Raw genomic sequence first — 19,271 nt, forward strand, 5'->3', positions numbered from 1 at the left:
GGGAGGGGACCCTAGATCTTGGATCAGCTTTTGAGAGACCAGCAGGGTTAGATTCAGTACAACACATGCGGGAAACTGCACGATAGAGTCTTTCATTCCAGGGGGTTTGAGTAAGTGTCACTCTGGGTTATCATCTGTTTGTGTTTGAATAATACTTCCAAGAAATGGCATATGCCAATTGCATACCGAGAATTATTAGCGGATAGCGAAATATCATTTCCTAAATTGCGGGATTGGGAGAGTACAGTGTCATCTTGGTTTATTCCAAGACTGAGGAGCAACATGAGAAGCACCTGAGGGAGGTGCTAGAGACTTTGAGGAGGGAGAGACTTTTTGCAAGGTACTCCAAATGTGAGTTCTGGTTGCACGAGGTGCAATTTCTTGAGCACCTTGTCAATCAGAAGGGTATTCTAGTCGTTTCGGCCAAGATAGAGGCTGTGATGCAGTAGGAGATTTTGTGGTCTCCAATTGAGATTCGGAGCTTCCTGGGTCTAGCGGTTTATTACCGGATATTTATTTGGGTTCTTGGAGGTGGTGTGATCTTTTGGACTGGCTAGTATTGAAACACTAGCAATGGTAAACATGGTGTTCAACAGATTAGGCATAAAATGGTAAGAAAGATTGAGAATCCTTCTAGTATTGTGTAATGTAAGACGTTAGTTGAATCACAATGGGGGAGAACCATCCAAGGATTCAGAAGTAGGAGCAATTTTGAAACGGGGATAAGTTTCGCATCCTTGTCAGGAAGGAAGATACCCCAAGCGGCTGTACGATTTGAGGATAGTGTAAGATGGAAGTTCGGAAAAACTTGTCAATAAGGAGATCGCGTTCCTGTAATGTTTGCCATCAAGCCTTAGGGAATCAGGTTGGGGATTCCAGTCAGGACATGAGTTCAGTTGAGTGTGGGTCAAGCGCGTATCGATCCAGTGTTAGAGTGTTGTAAGTCTGAGGGTGTAGCTGTAGCATTCACTAGCAGCCAGATAGTGTTAGAGTGTTGTAAGTCTGCGGGTGTAGCCGTAGCATTCACTAGCAGTCAGATAGTGTTAGGCTGTTGTAAGTCTGCGGGTGTAGCCGTAGCATTCACTAGCAACCAGATAGTGTTAGAGTGTTTTAAGTCTGTGGGTGTGGCCATAGCATTCACTAGCAGCTAGATAGTGTTAGAGTGTTGTAAGTCTGTGGGTGTAGCTGTAACATTCACTAGTAGCCAGATAGTGTTAGAGTTTTGTAAGTATGCGGGTGTAGCCATAGCATTGACTAGGTTGGTAGATAGCGTGAGTGCGTTGTTAAGACGCGAAGGAACAGCAGTACCCACCAGTTCGGGAGTAGCAGTGAGGATATGGAAATACATAGATTGGATTTCAGAATTACCTAGTCGGATTAGACCTGGTTAAGCCAATGATAAGATTGTAGAAGCGCCACTACAACTATCAGAGCAAGGAAGCAAGGGACTGCTTAAGGACATCCATGACATGGGGCTACCAATGGTCATGTAGCAATCACTTTTAACCTTGGGTTTGGTGAGGTCAGGGTTCGACGTATGGACTCGATCACTTAGATCAGAAAGTTATTAGAGCCTTAGTGGTATGGTAACTAGTGGCAACTAGTTCTAGAGAATAAATTCGTTCAAAAGTCATGTGAGGCGACTAAGTGGGAGTCCTTTGGCTCCGTAGCCGGGCCGGAACCCTGTATTTCAGATGATTGGCGAAAAATTAAGACCAGGTAGGTCTCGGTAGATGTTGGAAAGCAACCATGTGGCAGCATATAGTTTCATGCAGTTTAGTGTTTCAGGCATTTCAGTGTTTTCAGGCAGATCAGTGTTTCAGACAGTTTTGGGTCTCAACCAGTAATGGTATTTGAGGATCTCATGTATGATAAGCGTAACAGATTGCAGAGTAATGCTTAGTTACCCGCAGGGTCCATCTATAATGATTTAGTATGAGTGGTATGTCAGGGATTCAGACCGTCTCGAGACAACAGATTTCAAACGGAGTAGATGTGATCTTGTTGCACGGAATTCGGTCATCTGCAAAATTTAGGGCCTTGCAAAGGATGGTCACTCTTTCCCTGAGAAGGCTAGGGTGTGCCCAAGATGGTGACCATGTTACTAAAGTGGTTTGGCGCATAAGAAATGGTAAGGAATGACTTTGAGGACGAAATCTAATGTAAGTGGAGGAGAGTTGTAACACCCCGTTTTTTTAAATAAATTAATAAATGTAATCCTGGATTAATTTGTGAAGAATTTTAATAATGGAGGGCTGTTAGTAAATTATGGAGTTAATTTGAGAAGAATTTTAGAAGCAATGGTATGTTCGATAAATATTAGGACTTCAACTGAAGAGATTTTAAATGGATGGGGTTAAAAGGGTAACTTATGGACTTATTTTGAAAGAAAAGAAGGAAGGAGGGATCGATTATGTTAATATGGGGATATGTTTTATGGCACCACGTATATAAGCTATATGAGAACCCTAACCCTATCTCAAGGTCCAATTGCCATGTGTGAAGTCGGTCACCCCTTTCCCCTTCCCCTCGTTTTTCAGATCTAATCGAGTCGCCGCTTACCAACAGGACACCGTGTGTGGCTTGGAGGACCACCGAGACCGGAGTATGGGCTATGAATGAACAGAATAACATTAGAGTCCGTTGCTGCTGTTTGCTGCTGGCGAGTGCTGGAGATGAGGCCGACATCGGGGTTGTCATATCTCTATCTTCTTAGGTGATGACAACCTTTCTCTCTCTCTTCCTCTCTCTCTCTCCCTCTCTCTCTCGTTCCACTGCCATTTCTCTCATGACCTTCGTCATCTCCACCCTGATGGCTATCACCTTTTTGTTGATATTCTTTCCGGTCGCCGCAAACCATCATAGGATGGCAGTAATGTGTGCATTTCATGTGTGTTTCTATTTTTTTTTGCCAAGGATGTGATGTTTGTGCGTGTTCCGTCGTCACAATGGGAGTGTGTAGGTGAAAGGGTGGCTGGAAACACTTGAAGACCACCATGGCAGCCAACCATGGTGGCTGTCGTTGGGAGGTGCTGCCAAATGCCACTGCCACCGCAAGACCATCGATGTTACTGCCGAGCGCCACCAGGTGGTGGTTGTGTTACTTTTCCGAGCTTAGGGGTGGGTGTGTGTTATTCCAGTGATGTATGATTGGGCTTGTTGGCCGGATAGATCAAGAAAGTCACCGCCGGCCACCACTAGGGTGGTTGTGTGTGTATGTGTGTTAGAGTAGTTAGAATGTGTGTTTATTTGTGGATTTAAAAGCTTGTAATTGTAATTAGTAAAAGATGTAATGAAAAGAACCATAACCACCATCGTAAGGTGGTGGCCACCGCCGCGAGCCGCCGTTGACCACCACTACCCGAGGTGGTAGTGGGTGGTGCGCCACAAGCAAAACTCTAAATGACCTAATGAAACTCTAATGGGCTTAATGATTAGTTTTGGGCCTATTGGGCCATGTTTGGATGGAAAACCCTAATTTTGAGTATTTGGGTTTTGGACTTATTGGGACCCACCTTTGGGCCATTGGGATTGTATTGTGTATTAAACCCAAATTATTCCATATCATTTATCTAATAGAGTAAAGGACTTAATGAATTAAGTCCTTAATGGGTTAAGTGAGAAACACTTAACCCTAATTGCCATTTTATGTGAAACCCTAATTTCACTTGGACTTTGAGTTGGGCTTTCCTATTGGGCCTTGGTGATTGGGATAATAATGGACCATCCAAGAGTAAGCAAATGGACTAGAATAATCTAATGGACTTAAGGTAAGGCCCATGTGAGGAATTTGGGTCCAATTTGGAAAATTAGGCCATCGATGGGCCATAGTCGGGGCCTTGATGATTATGAGATGTTGGGCTTTGATTCCTAATTGACTTTGGGCTTATGGATTGGGCCTTAGGCCTTAATAGGCCAAGCTTAGGGTAATGTAGCAATTATCCAAAGTATGTAATTATGGATATGTAGTGGAACCCAATTATTAATTGGGTGTTATTTTGATGTTGACAGATTCGGGAATCTGTCATCCAATAACTAAGGTTTTGTCAGCAGGACTTCAGCAGTGCGAGGTGAGCCCTCTTCCAGTAGGAACGCGTCTAAGGCACCAAGGCTGAACCGTATATGTGTGATATGTTAGTAACTGAGCGTGGGCGGGGCTCGTATCTCATAGTAGCTGAGTGTGGGCGGGGCCCGTATCTCATAGATACCTAGTGATACTTGTTGTTTGTTTAGAGATTGTATGTATTTTCTTGACTAGTGAGTGTGGGCGGGGCCCGTATCTCATAGTAGCTGAGTGTGGGCGAGGCCTGTATCTCTTATTAGTCGAGTGTGGGCGGGGCCCGAATCTCATAACTGTACTTGATTATGATATATGACCGAATGATAGATTAGTTATACATGTTTTCTGTGTGATACTTGTATGTTTTGGCATAGCAATTGAGTGTGGGCGGCGCCCGTATCTTAGAGATAGTGGAGTGTGGGCAGGGCCTGTATCTCCTAGTTAGCGGTGTGTGGGCGGGGCCCGTATCTCCTAGTTGCATGTTATATGTGTATGGTATGTGATAGTTTGGGGAGACTCACTAAGCTTCGTGTTTACGGTTTTCAGTTTTGGTTTCAGGTACTTAGTTTTCAAAAGAGGAGCTCGGGAAGATTACAGTGCACACACCATTTGTTCGGCCTGGGATGTTTATACTCTGATATATTTTGACATGTGAGTTTGATACATGACTTATTATTTTTATATGATGAGTATATTTATGGTTTTACTAATGGTTTAAAACGAAATTTTTGGACTGTATTTTTGGGATGTTACATATCATGGGTCATAATGTTGCCTAAATAGGGTCCAAATTAGGGTTTGTCCCCTGTGTGCTGTTGTGATATGTCTCCGAATAAACTCCGTATTCTTGAGGGGAAGAAAAGAGAAGCCTGAGAACCACAACAAAGAAAACGAGATCATTAGATGTCGTCCGGGAGGAGATCACAGAACGAGGCTCCAATGGTCAACTCAGTAAATTCCTTTGAGAAGAGGTTTTTTATGGAAAGTATGAAAACGGATTTTTCTTGCGTCGATCCCTTCTCTTGGGGGAGTAAGGAGATCACATTATTTTTATCCCTTCTCTTACGTCGTCCTTGAACTCGCCGAGTTCATCTGCATCCATAAGAAGGTGTTCAGTCTATGAATCGTCGAGTTCCCCTTGAACTCGCCGAGTCCGTCTTCATGTGGCTGGGACATTGCCTTGAACTCACCGAGTCCGTTCATCCATTTGTTGAGTCCTAAGATTTCCAGGTCCCTAGTGAACCTAAACAACTGGGGAACCTTCGATCTTAACATTTGGTCCATAAACAGAAAGGATTTGGTGGAAAATACACCTTACTCTTCGAGTCCCATGAATGACTCGTCGAGTCCCTCTTTATCCAAAACTATACAGTCAATTATAATGGGTCTTAACGCATCAAAATGATAGATCTAGCCTCCTAGGGTCCATTTCATACGTAAAGCTACAAACTTGATGTACATGCATGGGGCCTTTGGCTCAAAAAGCCATAAAAGGAGGTCTACAAGATGCATGGGGTGTTTATGGCAACAAAGTTGGCACCTTTATGCCATAAGGATCCCCAATAGTTCCAATTCCGAAGTGCAACTTCAAGCATACCCACAAATCCGATTTTAGCTTCTCTATACTCATAAAAAGGGTAGAAATAGCCCCAAATCAAAATCTAAGAGATAGATGGTTAAGGTTCTAGTTTTTACCTTGAATAAGCTGAGAATGGAGTAAAACTACTGGATCTCCTTGCGTCTACTTGAATTTCCAAGCTTCCTTCTTCTTCTCCAACTTCAAACACACACAAAAAGGCACCAAAAGGCTCAAGAACACTCAATAAGGGTTTAGGGTTTCAATCTAGGGCTCCTCTGAGTTGGGAGGGTGATGGAGGCTGGTTTGGGACGAGATAAGGTGTTTAAATAGGGTGCAAACCTTAAACATTAGGGTTTTGTCCAGACAGCTCCTACTCGCCGAGTCGGTCTCCCGACTCGGCGAGTAGATCACTAAAACCCCTGCATAATGTCGAGTCTACTCGACGAGTTGGGCCTCCAACTTGCCGAGTCCTAGAGTAAATTACAACATTAATTGAATTTAAATACGTACAAGGATCGGGTGTTACACTTTAACCCTAAAATGCCCTTAATGCCATTAAATTTCGATGCCCTGCCCCTTTATTTTTCGACTTATTTACAAAAATGCCACAATCCATCTTGGCCATCCATTTTTTTGATCTAATGCTCCACTTTTAGTTCTTGGGTTCTCGGGAAACTATAAGTTTTCAAATTATCCTTCCCCCTCCCCTCTATGTGTGTGTGTGTCTCTCTCTCTCTCTCTCTCTCTATATATATATATATATATATATATATATAACTATTTTAGACATTTCTTGATACCTACTACATAATATACAATCAACTTATGCTTACAATCACTGGATTCTCACCATTACCAAACAAACCCTTAATTTTTGTAGACGGAAATGATGGTTGGATTCATAGAAAACCCTAAACACCACCATGTACCACCATTCACACACTATACCTGACATAGGTTGGGGAGGCTTTCTTTGTATAAACCCTAACACACATGACACATCTGCCATCTCTTTTATCCCAATGAAACCATAACATTACAAGACCACCATCGATGAGGGATCCCAACTACTTGCAACCTTCTCGGTGCAAGTTGGGAGGTTAACGTCATGTGTTATAGATATATGGCTTGGAAAACGAATGTACCAACCCTCTTCTAGCTAACCCTAAATCCCTTTCGCCCGTCGTGAGTACACACTCACCTTCGTTGTGCCGACACATGTACATCCGCTTGCTCCTTCCTCCATCACGCAAGTACTGAGGCATTTTTGGTAGGTTTTTACACCATCGTCTTTTAGATAGGTGCACACCCTACCATCAGTGGCGAACACAAAACATTTTCGTAGGGGTGGCACTAAAAAAAATCCAAAAAAATCTATATTAGTAGTGTCACTTGTGTTTTAAGTCGGTGCACCCAATAGAAAAAATATTAAAAAAACATTAAAAAAAATATTTTACACTACGTGCCGGCGTCGGAGCAGTGGCCCGGGACCCCTGGGGCACCACTAAGGTCCGCCACTGCCTACCATCATCAATATTCTAATGCAGTAGTTGCCTCATTTGGAGGCAAATAAAAAGTAATAGTTAATTATTTTTCTAGGACTAATTTCTGACTAAATGTAATTGATTCGGCTGGTGGATCTGGACTTACAGGGACAAAAATTATGAGATGACAGAAATTATTGGTGAATTTGAGTTCAAAGCAGTTGGGGAAATCATAATCAAGGCATGAACATGTTTTTATTTATTAGGGAGGAGGGAGTCGTTCCCACTGAACCCACTGAACCCACTGCCACATCAGCTTTTCTCTTTGATTTTTCTTTATCTTTCCGAACCCACAACACACGGAAATCTTATCTTTCTCAACCCACTCAACCCACTCAATTAAAAAAATACTAAACAACTAAGGTATAAGTCTTAAAATATATGGTACAAGAGAAAATGAGAGAGAGAAAGTAGAGAGAGAGGATGAAGTGGGTTCGTGAAACCAATTAAACAACCCGACGAAGAGGGAGTGGTACCGGCGGTAACTCTATTGCTAATTAAGATTTTACCTTGATTATTTTGTATATATTTTTTTAATTGAGTGGGTTGAGTAGGTTGAGAAAGATAGGATTTACGTGTGTTGTGGGTTCGGAAAGATAAGGAAAAATCAAAGAGAAAAGTTGATGTGACAGTGGGTTCAATGGGTTCAATGGGAACGACTCCCTCATCCCTTACGATTGTACATTCCTTTCAAAATTTAAGTTCCTTCTTTGATTCTTTAGCCAAACAAAACATTTTCATGGTAAAATTTTGGTTTTCTTTTACTTTCCTACAAATCTAACAATGCTGAACCTCCCTCTTAGTAAAGGGGATTACAAGGTAACAAATAAAAAATATATAAACATCTAGCACTTAAAAGTCCATTTCTTTGAGTTGAAATGCCACAATTATAATCACATAGCGCCCCAATACTTAATTTTGTATTTAATCTTGCTTTTGTTTGTAGCAGAAAAAATAATTAAATGACTCAGGCGACTAAGGATGTTGATATTGTGGAATGCTTACCTAAAGGTATTGTTGTCATTATTTGACATTTGATATCATCATTTTATCATTTTCATTTACTGTAATGTGGTTATCATTCTTGCAGTATAGACACCTATAAGCACCACCACATAGAACAAAATCTATGCCAAATCATATAGATTTGTAATAAAAAAAGTGGACGTGATATCAGCAATAGGTCCACAACTCTATGTTTTCTACGAATTTTCTTGATTTTTCAAACATTGGTTTCACTTTTATGGTTTCTTATATTCTCTCTGTTCCAATGATTTGGTTTACTGCAATACATGGAATTGCTCTCATGGTGCCTTATTATTTTCGTTTGATCCCTTCCATCTTCATGTTCAATCCTACTTTCATTTTTTAGTAGTTTCTATTAATTTACATGTTTCAATTAAACTAAAGGAAGAACTTGAGTATATCGATTTACAAGTTGTAGAAAAGAAGTCGGTCTTCTTAGTTTATAGGTAAAATGGTGAAAATATGTTTTGCATATTTTAATTTTAATTCTTTTTTTGTGTTATGGAAATGGCAAGTTAAGGAGATGGGTTGAAGGAACAAAAGTGAATGCAAGACCCTTTACCTATTTGACCTTATGAAAGTCTTAGTATGTAAAAAGTTTATAAAGACGTGTATATGTATAATCATGTTTTTGACTTGTTTTGGTTGAGGATTAAGCTGTTATGAATGAAAAATGTAGACTCAAATGTCATGTTAAAGAGATGTTGTGTCGTTTTGTTATTTTTTTTTTATTATTTATTTTTGCAATTACAAAGAAATTTTGAGTGACTATTATGTGTCTAGTTTGTGTGGCACATGTAAGTAGTTTTTACGAATCAAGTCAATTTAATATCATTTTTTATTTTATTTGAAGGTAACGAAGGCCTTACAATTATTAGTGAATATGAGAGACATGGAATATGATCAAGGAAAATAATAAGAAGGCGTATTATATGGACCCCTCAAGGAAAACAATAAGAAAGCGAAACTAAAAATAAGATTGATTATGTATTGACTTCATCTTGCCTGAGGAGACTTTGCATAACAGCTTAGACTCTAAACACATAAAATATTAAAGCACAACCCAACTAAAAAAATAGTTAAATAGAAGGTTTAATTTACTACAACTATACGGGTGTAAGAAAATTAAAGAAATAATCTTCAAAATTTGACATGTTTACAAAGTGAAAGAGTAATGTATGGACCCGTTCAAAATAGTCAAATTAACTAATGTAATCATAACCATCTTCTTGGTGACTTATTTTGATAAGACATATAGAAGATATGGTGAGTAACTCATTGACTTATGTTTAAAACCATAAACTGTAACCCAACCAAAAAATCGAACATTTTATTAATTTGGTTAACCAAATTGAATAAAGTCACAATAATCTTGTAGTTAATTTAAAAATGGTTACGATTTATCGGTTTTTAGGATTCATATATCTTGAAAATATTTAATCATTTAGTCGTTCAACGAATTGATATTGTCGTATTCATGCGACAATTAAAAGTGTGCTCTTTAAATTTACAAGCTAATCCCCCGCATAATACTAATGTTTCATGAAGTTTGTTTCATAATTTATGCTTCTAGAGAGAAATTGAAGGTTGATTTCCAAATGTAATTAAAAATCAATAACATGTTTCTTAAAAGAGAATATCCGTCGAAAGAAAACTATTAGCCTAAAATAGCTCGTCAAAAGAAAAATAATCGCCACCTAAAGCATTTGTGCTAAAAAACTATTTTCAGTTGCCGAATCGCATATCACATGTTCCCCAATGGAGCTAATTACAAACGAAAACTATTCGTCGTCGTTGTTTTGCGTGGGTAGACTAATAGTGTGTGTGTGTATATATATATATATATATATATATATATATATATATATATATATATATATATATATATATATATATATATAGGTAATGGTTCAAATGAAAATAAAAAAAATTAAGAACCGTAAGAACCTTTAATTTTAGATGTTTATAAAGGTTTTAGGGTTTAGGGTAAACCCTAAACCATTTATAAACATCTAAAGTTAGAGGTTCTTACGGTTTTTAATCTTTTTTTGTTCTCATTTGAACCACTCCCTATATATATATATATATATATATATATATATATATATATATATATATATATATATATATATATATATATATATATATATATAGAGAGAGAGAGAGAGAGAGAGAGAGAGAGAGAGAAAGAGAGAGAGAGGAGGGTTCAATTGAGAAAAAAAATGTTGAGAATGGGGGAATCATTCTCACCCACTCATTTATTTTTGCCGCAAAAGCCTCCGTCATACCGGCAGAAATGGGAAAGGAATAGACATGTGTTTTTTATATTTTCAGCTATCGTTATTCATAAGTGAATAAAAATGAATCAGATTTTTACTACAGTACATTCGTTATTCAGTTATGAATAAAAACTATGATTTTTTTTTTTTTTTTTTTTTTTTTTTTACAGTTTAAATATCATTCATATATGAATATAGCATATAATAAACATAGTATATTCATGTTTAAATATTAGACGATGCATTTAGTTATGAATATTACATAGTATATTCACTTGTGAATATTAGATGGTATATTCACTTATGAATGTTAGATAATATTTTCATATCTGAATATTACATGGTATATCAAATGTGAATATTACATAGTATATTCATTTGTGAATATTAGATGATATATATTTACTTATGAATATTACACAGTATATTCACATATGAATATTACAAGGTATTTTCACAAATATATATAATTTTTATATGTTATTCACATATGAATAACATACAGACTTGCATATTTATTTTTTTGTTTTAATAATCATATACTGAGAAAACATATTCATATATGAATATAACGTGCTAATTTAGTTCATGCATTTCATCAAACAGTTGGAGTACATACAATTTAACTTTTTTTAAAAATGTTAAAAACATGATATTTTGACTATTTAAATATACAAAAGAGTAGATTGATAGAGAATTATATGAAATTTTTCAAAAAAAAAAAAACGATTTGATATTTTTCTAACCTCAATTTTCAAGTTTTATTTGATAATCGATGTTGAATGAATGATATGAAGTGGATTTTTGTTGATTATCGATGATGTTGATCTAATAACGCTGGGAGTATAATTAATCATAGGTGTTGAAGATCTGATCGTATTCAAGCACAATTGAAGGTTGAATTAAAAGAACAAAAAACGAATTTTTGTTGTTAACTGTTGAATTGTGTTGATTATTGACGAAGATCGATGATTGATTAGCACTGGATGATGTTGATGATGGTTTAATTGAAGAAATCTGGATGATTGTTGAAAGTTGGAGAAGAAATTTGAATGATGAACGATGAATGGGTTTGAACTACAGATACGTATTTGAGATTGAAGGTTGTTCTCATATTTACAAGTTTGTCACCGTGTCTTTTTATGCTTGAATAAAATGAGTGGCTGAGAATGATTCCCCCATTCTCAAGCTTTTTTATTTTATCAATTGAACCCACCTCTCTCTCTCTCTCTCTCTCTCTCTATATATATATATATATATATATATATATATATATATATATATATATATATATATATATATATATATATATATATATATATATATATATATATATAATTTTGAAAAGGCTCCAATTTAGAAAACCAAATTGTGAATAATTTAAACTGTTCGAATAATATCTTAATTTAGTTCTTACTTTTCGAATCAATATTTTAAAAACCAAAATCACTTTAGATTTACTTATTAGATCAAAATGATCCATAAAATAAATTTCCCTAAGCCACGAGTATCATATTTTATTGTAGAAAAATATATTGCTCAAGTGAAATAAATACTTTGAAATTGCAAGGGATTTCATTGGTTGTAGATCATACAAATCGTTTTCTGTAGTCATGTCCATTAAAGACTAATCAAATAATTTACATGATATAATGTTAATTTATAAGACCATGTGGAGATAACAATAAATAATGAAGACCATAAGTTATTTATTTAAATCTAATGACAACACAACAGTGAGTCTAAGTGAATGGTCTCATCCTTATCCTCGATGCCCAATTGACGACATAGTCGTGATTTCTCAATTGTATTATGCAAACTAGTTTATAAATACGTTAGCTCTAGGCAGGAATACAAGTAAATTGGACATGTAATAAAAAAGAAATTTTTAGATGAATTAGAAACCTGATTTACCAATGAGCAATCGGAATTTTAAAACATCCTAATATAACTAATACTGGCATTTTATACATATAAATTGTCTTACTAGAAGTCTCGATTGGACCAAAACTAATACGGAGTATTACGAATTGAATATTCATTCCACATAAAAACATGCTACACAAAATAATGTTTTAATTCATAACCACTCGTTTGTTGGACAAATAAACAAGTAGAAAGTTTATGTCGTTTTATTTATGTTCAACTTTATTTCGTTTTATTTTTTTTCAGCTAAAATATTGTTCAAATAGTTTAAGAGACAATATGGAATTATTGTTGAAACAACTACATTCAAATACGAAAAATTAAGTATTTGATTAATGCTTTCGTAAATAGACCATTGATTTTAAATACAATTGCAAGGTTAATTATGCAAGTAAAGGAATCGTAATTACATCTATCTCGTAACATATTGTGAAAAATTAATGGGGTGTGGGAAAATAACCGAGCTTCGGTGGTAGGGATGTCAACGGAAGAAAATGGGACGGGGAGTCGGGGACTCCCCGCCCCTTCCCTCGAAATTTTCCCGTTCCCTCATTCCTGTCTCCGTCCTCGAAATGTCCAGCTTTTCTACCCCCACCCCAGAACCCCCCTTAGTACCCCGTTGCTCCGTCCCTGATTGATTTTGAGTTGCTTTTTTTGGGCCAAAAGAAGTTGTTATTTGGGTTAAACAACACTATTTTTTAGGTAACAAATAATTATTTATAGTAGAATTTTATATTTAAAAATAAAAAAGTTACGGTATCTTAAAAACATTATACTAACAACTTAAAACCATGTTTTTGTTGAATTTTGAAAGCTCAAAATCATGTTATCGTTTGTTATATTTATTTATATAATTAATATATGTAAATGTATGTATAGTTTATTAATGGGGTCTCCATGGGGGTTTCGGGATGGGATTGCCCCATCCCTGCTCCCGCCCCGATTTTTTTTAATAAATACTCCCAAACAGGATGGAGGCTCTACGGGACTTTTTGACATCCCTAATTTAAACTAAGGTGTCATATAAAAAAGGATAAATTACTAGGAAATTCATTAAATTAACTACAATGTAATGTATATTTGAAGATTTTTTTTTTACAAAATAACCATCAATTATGGAACATGCATTCTAGGCTGAATAAAAATATTTTTTCTAACAAAAAAATACATTTAGGTCAAACATTCTAGATTCCGAACTGAATTCTGATTTTAAAGTTTGAAAAAAAAAACTCTAGAATTTGAAGATCAAGTTCGAAATCGATGAACAATTTCGAAATGTTAATTTTTTTTTACTAAAGTATAACTAAAAGTTCAACAAACATACTAAATGAAAATTATATATGATATTATGAAATAAATTCAAAGAGTGATATTACACACTTCGAAATAAACATTTTAAATATAAATAGAGAGATTTCTTTAAAAGAATTAAATAAAAATCTAAAATTTGAATAATAGTTGAATGCTTTTAAATTTGTTTAAAATAAAGAACAATAGTTTTTTCAAATTTTAAACAACTTATTTGGAGTGCTTAATTAAATGAATTTCCCTATTTGGAATGCTTTGGAAAAATGGTAGGTTTAATCTAAAATTTTTTGGACTTCTATCGGTGATTTAGTTTTGGTTTTTTGATTTTTTTTTTGTCTTTTAGGTTGATCTCTCTCTCTCTCTCTCTCTCTCTCTCTCTCTCTCTCATCCTTCCAGCACCATTGTCACCACCGCCACCACATGTGTTGTGACAACCCTACCTTTATTAGTTGCAACTTCGCCAAAGCATCCTTTTCCGATGGAGGATATTTTTACAACGCCTTAACGGAATTTGATTAAAAGAGCGTTGAACAAAGAATCTTTCATCTTGGGTATGTATTCTGATTTGCAGCAAAAAAAAGTGAAAACAAGGGAGTATCATTGTTTTTATGTTTGTGCAATACCCATGTTCTCATGGGTATTGCACAACATCATAAAAAAAAGGTGAAAACAAAGTTTCATTATTGCGTTATCACTGACTTCCTCTCAAACCTCCTTCCTACAACTATTTACACGCATTTTTACACCTTTCCACTCAATAACTCCCACAACCCAACAAGAACTTGTCGCCAACGATCTCAATGCGCTTTATCATATCATAGACACACTCATAGACGTAAAAAATGGAAAATTATTCTCAACCTTGAACATATCCTTACCGGAAAAACCTGTCTTTACAGGTTCAATTTAAGGGTTTAATGATGAAGGCGATTTAATAGAGAAAAGTAAAAGAGACGGTGGATGTGTGTGTGTGTGTGTGTGTTGAAGGAATGATGATGGTGATATATTTGCTACAAATGTTTGGTTGGATGTTATAAATATGATTGCTAATAAATATGATGTTACAGGCAATGATCATGTGTTGATTGATGCATAATAGGAAAAAGTTGAGCTATGTGAAGCTTCTATTAGATGCATGGGGAAGGAAGATTGTTTATGGAGATGATGTGAGAAATAGCTTTGGTTCATGGTTGCAACCTTAGATGTGGGATGATATGTCTTTGATTTTCGTTACAGTGAGCATGTGAGATGACTAATGTGTGTGTTAGAGAGAGAAAGAGGGGGAGGTAGGTGAGCCCTTCTTTTATTTTTAATTATTTAAAATCATTAAAATAAATATAAAAGGCAGAAAAAAAACCAATATAAGTTATATAATCGTCTTTTCTTGTTTATAGGACCAAAAATCACCAAAAAGATTCATTCAACATCAAATGATCATCTAATTTTTAACACCCTTCGGTAAAAGCATATTGTTCCATACTCGCACATACACAATACTATTTGATAAACTATTAGCCAAAAGTTTGTCAATAATTTTATATTTGCACCGTATAAAACTCATATGTCTATAATCTTTTGTAAATTTTAAGGGGGTGTTTGGATAGGGAAAAAAGTGGTTGTTTATTGTTTATTTTCACCACAATAAGTTGAGTTGAAGTGTTTGGATGAGAAGCTTTAAAAACCAGCTTATTGTGGTAGGAATAAGCTAAATAAGCTTATTTTAATAAGCAAGAGGGGAAATACTTATTGCTTATTGCTTATTGTGATAGGAATAAGCTAAATAAGCTAATCCAAACACTTTTTAAAAAATTATTTATTCCCACCACAATAAACTAATAAGCTAAAAACACATTTATCCAAACACCCCCTAAATTCTGGCTTTTTAGAATGAGAGATTTTTGGCTTTTGGAATTTGGAGACAAGTTGTTCGCAAGGGCGGAACCAAAAAATTTCATAAGGGGTACACAAAGTTTTCTTACCTTTTAACCTTGAGCACCTATTTATTCTAAGAGTGACCATTTATTGAGAAAAGAAAACTATGAACAAGAATAATAAAGGCTGAAATTTGATTGAATAATATAATTTAAAATAATGTATATGCCTACCCAACATTAATGATCTCATCAAGGCAACAATAGATAAAGTTTTCAAGTTCCTCCATTTTGAACAACATTGCCCTTGCATCGATAATTGAAGGAGGTAACCTACTGAAATGACAAATTGACAAAAATAAAAAGATCTCCAACAACCTGAGGAGAAGCGTAATTAAATTACAAAAAGCTACAAGAATATCAACAAAAAGATAAGGACGACATGATTATATGAAGTACTAAATTTCTTCGCTATAGTTGCCATTGATACAAATTAGAAGCCAAACCTTCAGTCATATAATTGGAAAGATGTTGAGAGGATTTAGTTTGAGATTTCTATATCTATCAAAGGCATGTTCTTGATCAAAAAAAACTTTTGATTTCTTTAAGGACTTAAATCAAACATTTGGTGCGCAACATGAATCCATCATTCAAATGTGCAAAAAACATAGGCAACTCAAAACTTTGGAATCCATATTTGCAACAATAAAAAAATGATCTTCAACACCATCAAGGGCACTAATGGTGTATAGGGATGGACCCACATACAAGGACAAGCCAACAAGATAGGAAGTGAATCAGACAACGCCAACAAAAGCCCAAATACATTTACAGGCTGGCTGACAGCAAAATCCGACCAATTGCACCGAATAGAACTAAACCATGACAAGAAAATCTTTTGTACGAATCATTAGGCAGCATCCCGAGAAACATGGAAAAAGTAATATTATTATATTTAAGGGTACTACCCTTGCAACCACTGGATACAGGAAACACCCAATGATAAACGCAATAAACCGAAATGGTTCGTATGTATAAAAGGGGACCGAGCACGCACTAAACAACTAAGAGAACTATCCTTCCAAGGATAAGCAATTTTTATCATAGCTTCAACTGGTATCTAACTTAATTAGGCATCGAAGAGAAATACCGAGATCCAACCCTCAGTGCTGCTTTTTAACCTAGCGTTTACCCTTCTTTTGCAGTGGATGATCTGACTGCTCATTAAAAAGAGGTTGTCAACGACCGACTATAATGTACATGGATAGTCACGTAGCAACATGTACCGTTCTTAATTTTATTATTAAATTCATCATGCACCAAAAGCTTACATGACCCTTTTTAATTTTTAGATTAAATTCATCTAATTGGAGTTCAAAATTTCAAAAATAGACGATTAAGCCAATTAATTTAATGGTGTGATTATGTGCTTTTCTATGTGAAAGTGTAATTTTAAGGAACAAAGAATAGGAAGATTTTTTTTAAAAGGAAGACCATAAGAAGGAGAAATCGTTAAAGATATAGAGTTCATACCTAATCATGCTACTCCTTGCTCCATGATCATGATACCTTATTGCCACAAGAAAGAAGAAAGGGGATGTGACACTTCTTCGAAAAAATTAAGGCGTAGCATTTGTTACTCCCTGCTCCATGCTAGTTCCGCCCTTGGTTGTTCATTAATGGAATATTGACATTCCCACTAGTCAAACAATTAATGAGCGGCTAACATGGAACAAAACTTCTTCTTTAAACAAAAATCAATAAGATTGTTTGAACGTGGTGATTCTTACTATTATTTGGGCGATTTGGAACCCTCGTAATTCTTTGATCTTTGGAACACAAAAGACAAGGAAAGATGTTTCAACAAATCTGTTATGTATTTATATTTTTGGTTATTTCATAAGAAGTCAGACTTTTAATTAGTTGAGTCGATTTTAGCCACGAAACCTGACTGTTGCTCTTTATTCCTTTTAATTTTTGCTTTTGTACCTTTTTGTATTACGGAATTGATCTTGGACTTGTAACGTTCGAGACATTTTATTATATAAAATGAATTCATCTTGTTTGTTCCACACATTTTTGGTGGTGCAATTATCGTTATATATAATTTGAAGGAGACCAAGTTCATACGTATAGTAGATCCAATATTTGACATTTGAATCAATGGATTCTCAATCGTCATCATCATCACTGAAAGGTTTGGATTTTCCATTCATATGACGAGGAGGAACTTTTGCATCTTTACACATATTTATGAAAATTCGACACTAAAGTTTGAAACTACATTAGAGTAAACATGTGTTAAGGTGTACACAAACTGTTGAGACGAAGAGTCGATAGAGGATGCAACAACGAGAGTAATCATGATGGCGAATGAGAAATTTGGAATAAATAAATAAATAATAGTAACAAACTACAAGAAGACTTACCATAGTAGAAGGATCATAAAGATTAGACACTCTAACCCGATGGGAAGAACCTTGATGGCGTCGACCATCAATAATGAAGTTGGCAACCTTGAGAAGTGAGCAAATTGGCAACAAGGCTGTGTTGAACATAGATGAGTCACTGAATATAGGTGAGGCCAGAGAAATGATCAAATGGAGAAAGAAAACTTTAACTTGGTGGGAAATTGAGAGACTTGATCGAAACCCTTATGTAAGGTGACTTTGTTATCATGTTGAAGTGTAAAAATACCCGTTAGGGTTTGCGTTGTATTGCATCACTGTAAATGGTACATTAATTTACATAAGGAACCGTAGTTTATACATGATATATAAAATAAGAAATAAGTTAAATATTTAACACAACCACTAATTTGGGATATAAATCGGGCAATTATTTCGTGTTTTTAGCTGACACGACACGGTACAACAATTTTTATATAACACAAACATGATGTGCTATTGTGTTTTGTTCTGCTAACACGAAAACGACCCAATTAAAATACGATAAAAATGATCAACACGACAAACACGATAAAAGTGAAATAAAATACACATTTAGTTTATTTAATTCAAAATTAATCTTATAAAACACGATAAACACCACATACACATGTTAATACCATGCCTAATTTTGAACACGATAACAATGCGGTCAAACATCATGTTTTTTACACTCGACATAGATATTTTTTGTCATGCGAGTGTCATGGATTACCACCCTACCACTAATAATTTCACAAATAGAAAAGTTCTGTTAGACCCAAACATATGATAATAATTTGAATCTCACCTCGTAAAATTATGACAACTGATTCAGAAAAGAAGTAATATGTGGGTCGGATGATATGGTAACACCCATGCTCTACCAACATGTCATGAGTTGTGTAATGTGTACGTGTTAATCAGTCTTTTTCATTTTCGGGCCCTCACAAAGATTCTTCCTATAATACTCGGTACCCACATGCCTCTATAATATCAGTTAATCACTATGTCCTTTAACCCTCAATCGAGCAAATAATTACTGTTTTCCTATAGTACTTATAATCAAAAATGGTAAATAACCAATAAATAAACGATTAAAATTTATCTTAAAGAAACCTGCCGCAATTTCACTTTTAATATAGCCTTTCGGTGCCCACATTCCCTACCGCTATCAATTTATATATTTTTTCTTTTTCTATTAAAAACCAATATAGATTTTTACTACTTTAATTTTAGTTTAAATATTACT

This window comes from Lactuca saligna, chromosome 8 (genome assembly GCF_052625555.1).
Source record: "Lactuca saligna cultivar CGN05327 chromosome 8, ASM5262555v1, whole genome shotgun sequence".
Taxonomy (NCBI): domain Eukaryota; kingdom Viridiplantae; phylum Streptophyta; class Magnoliopsida; order Asterales; family Asteraceae; genus Lactuca; species Lactuca saligna.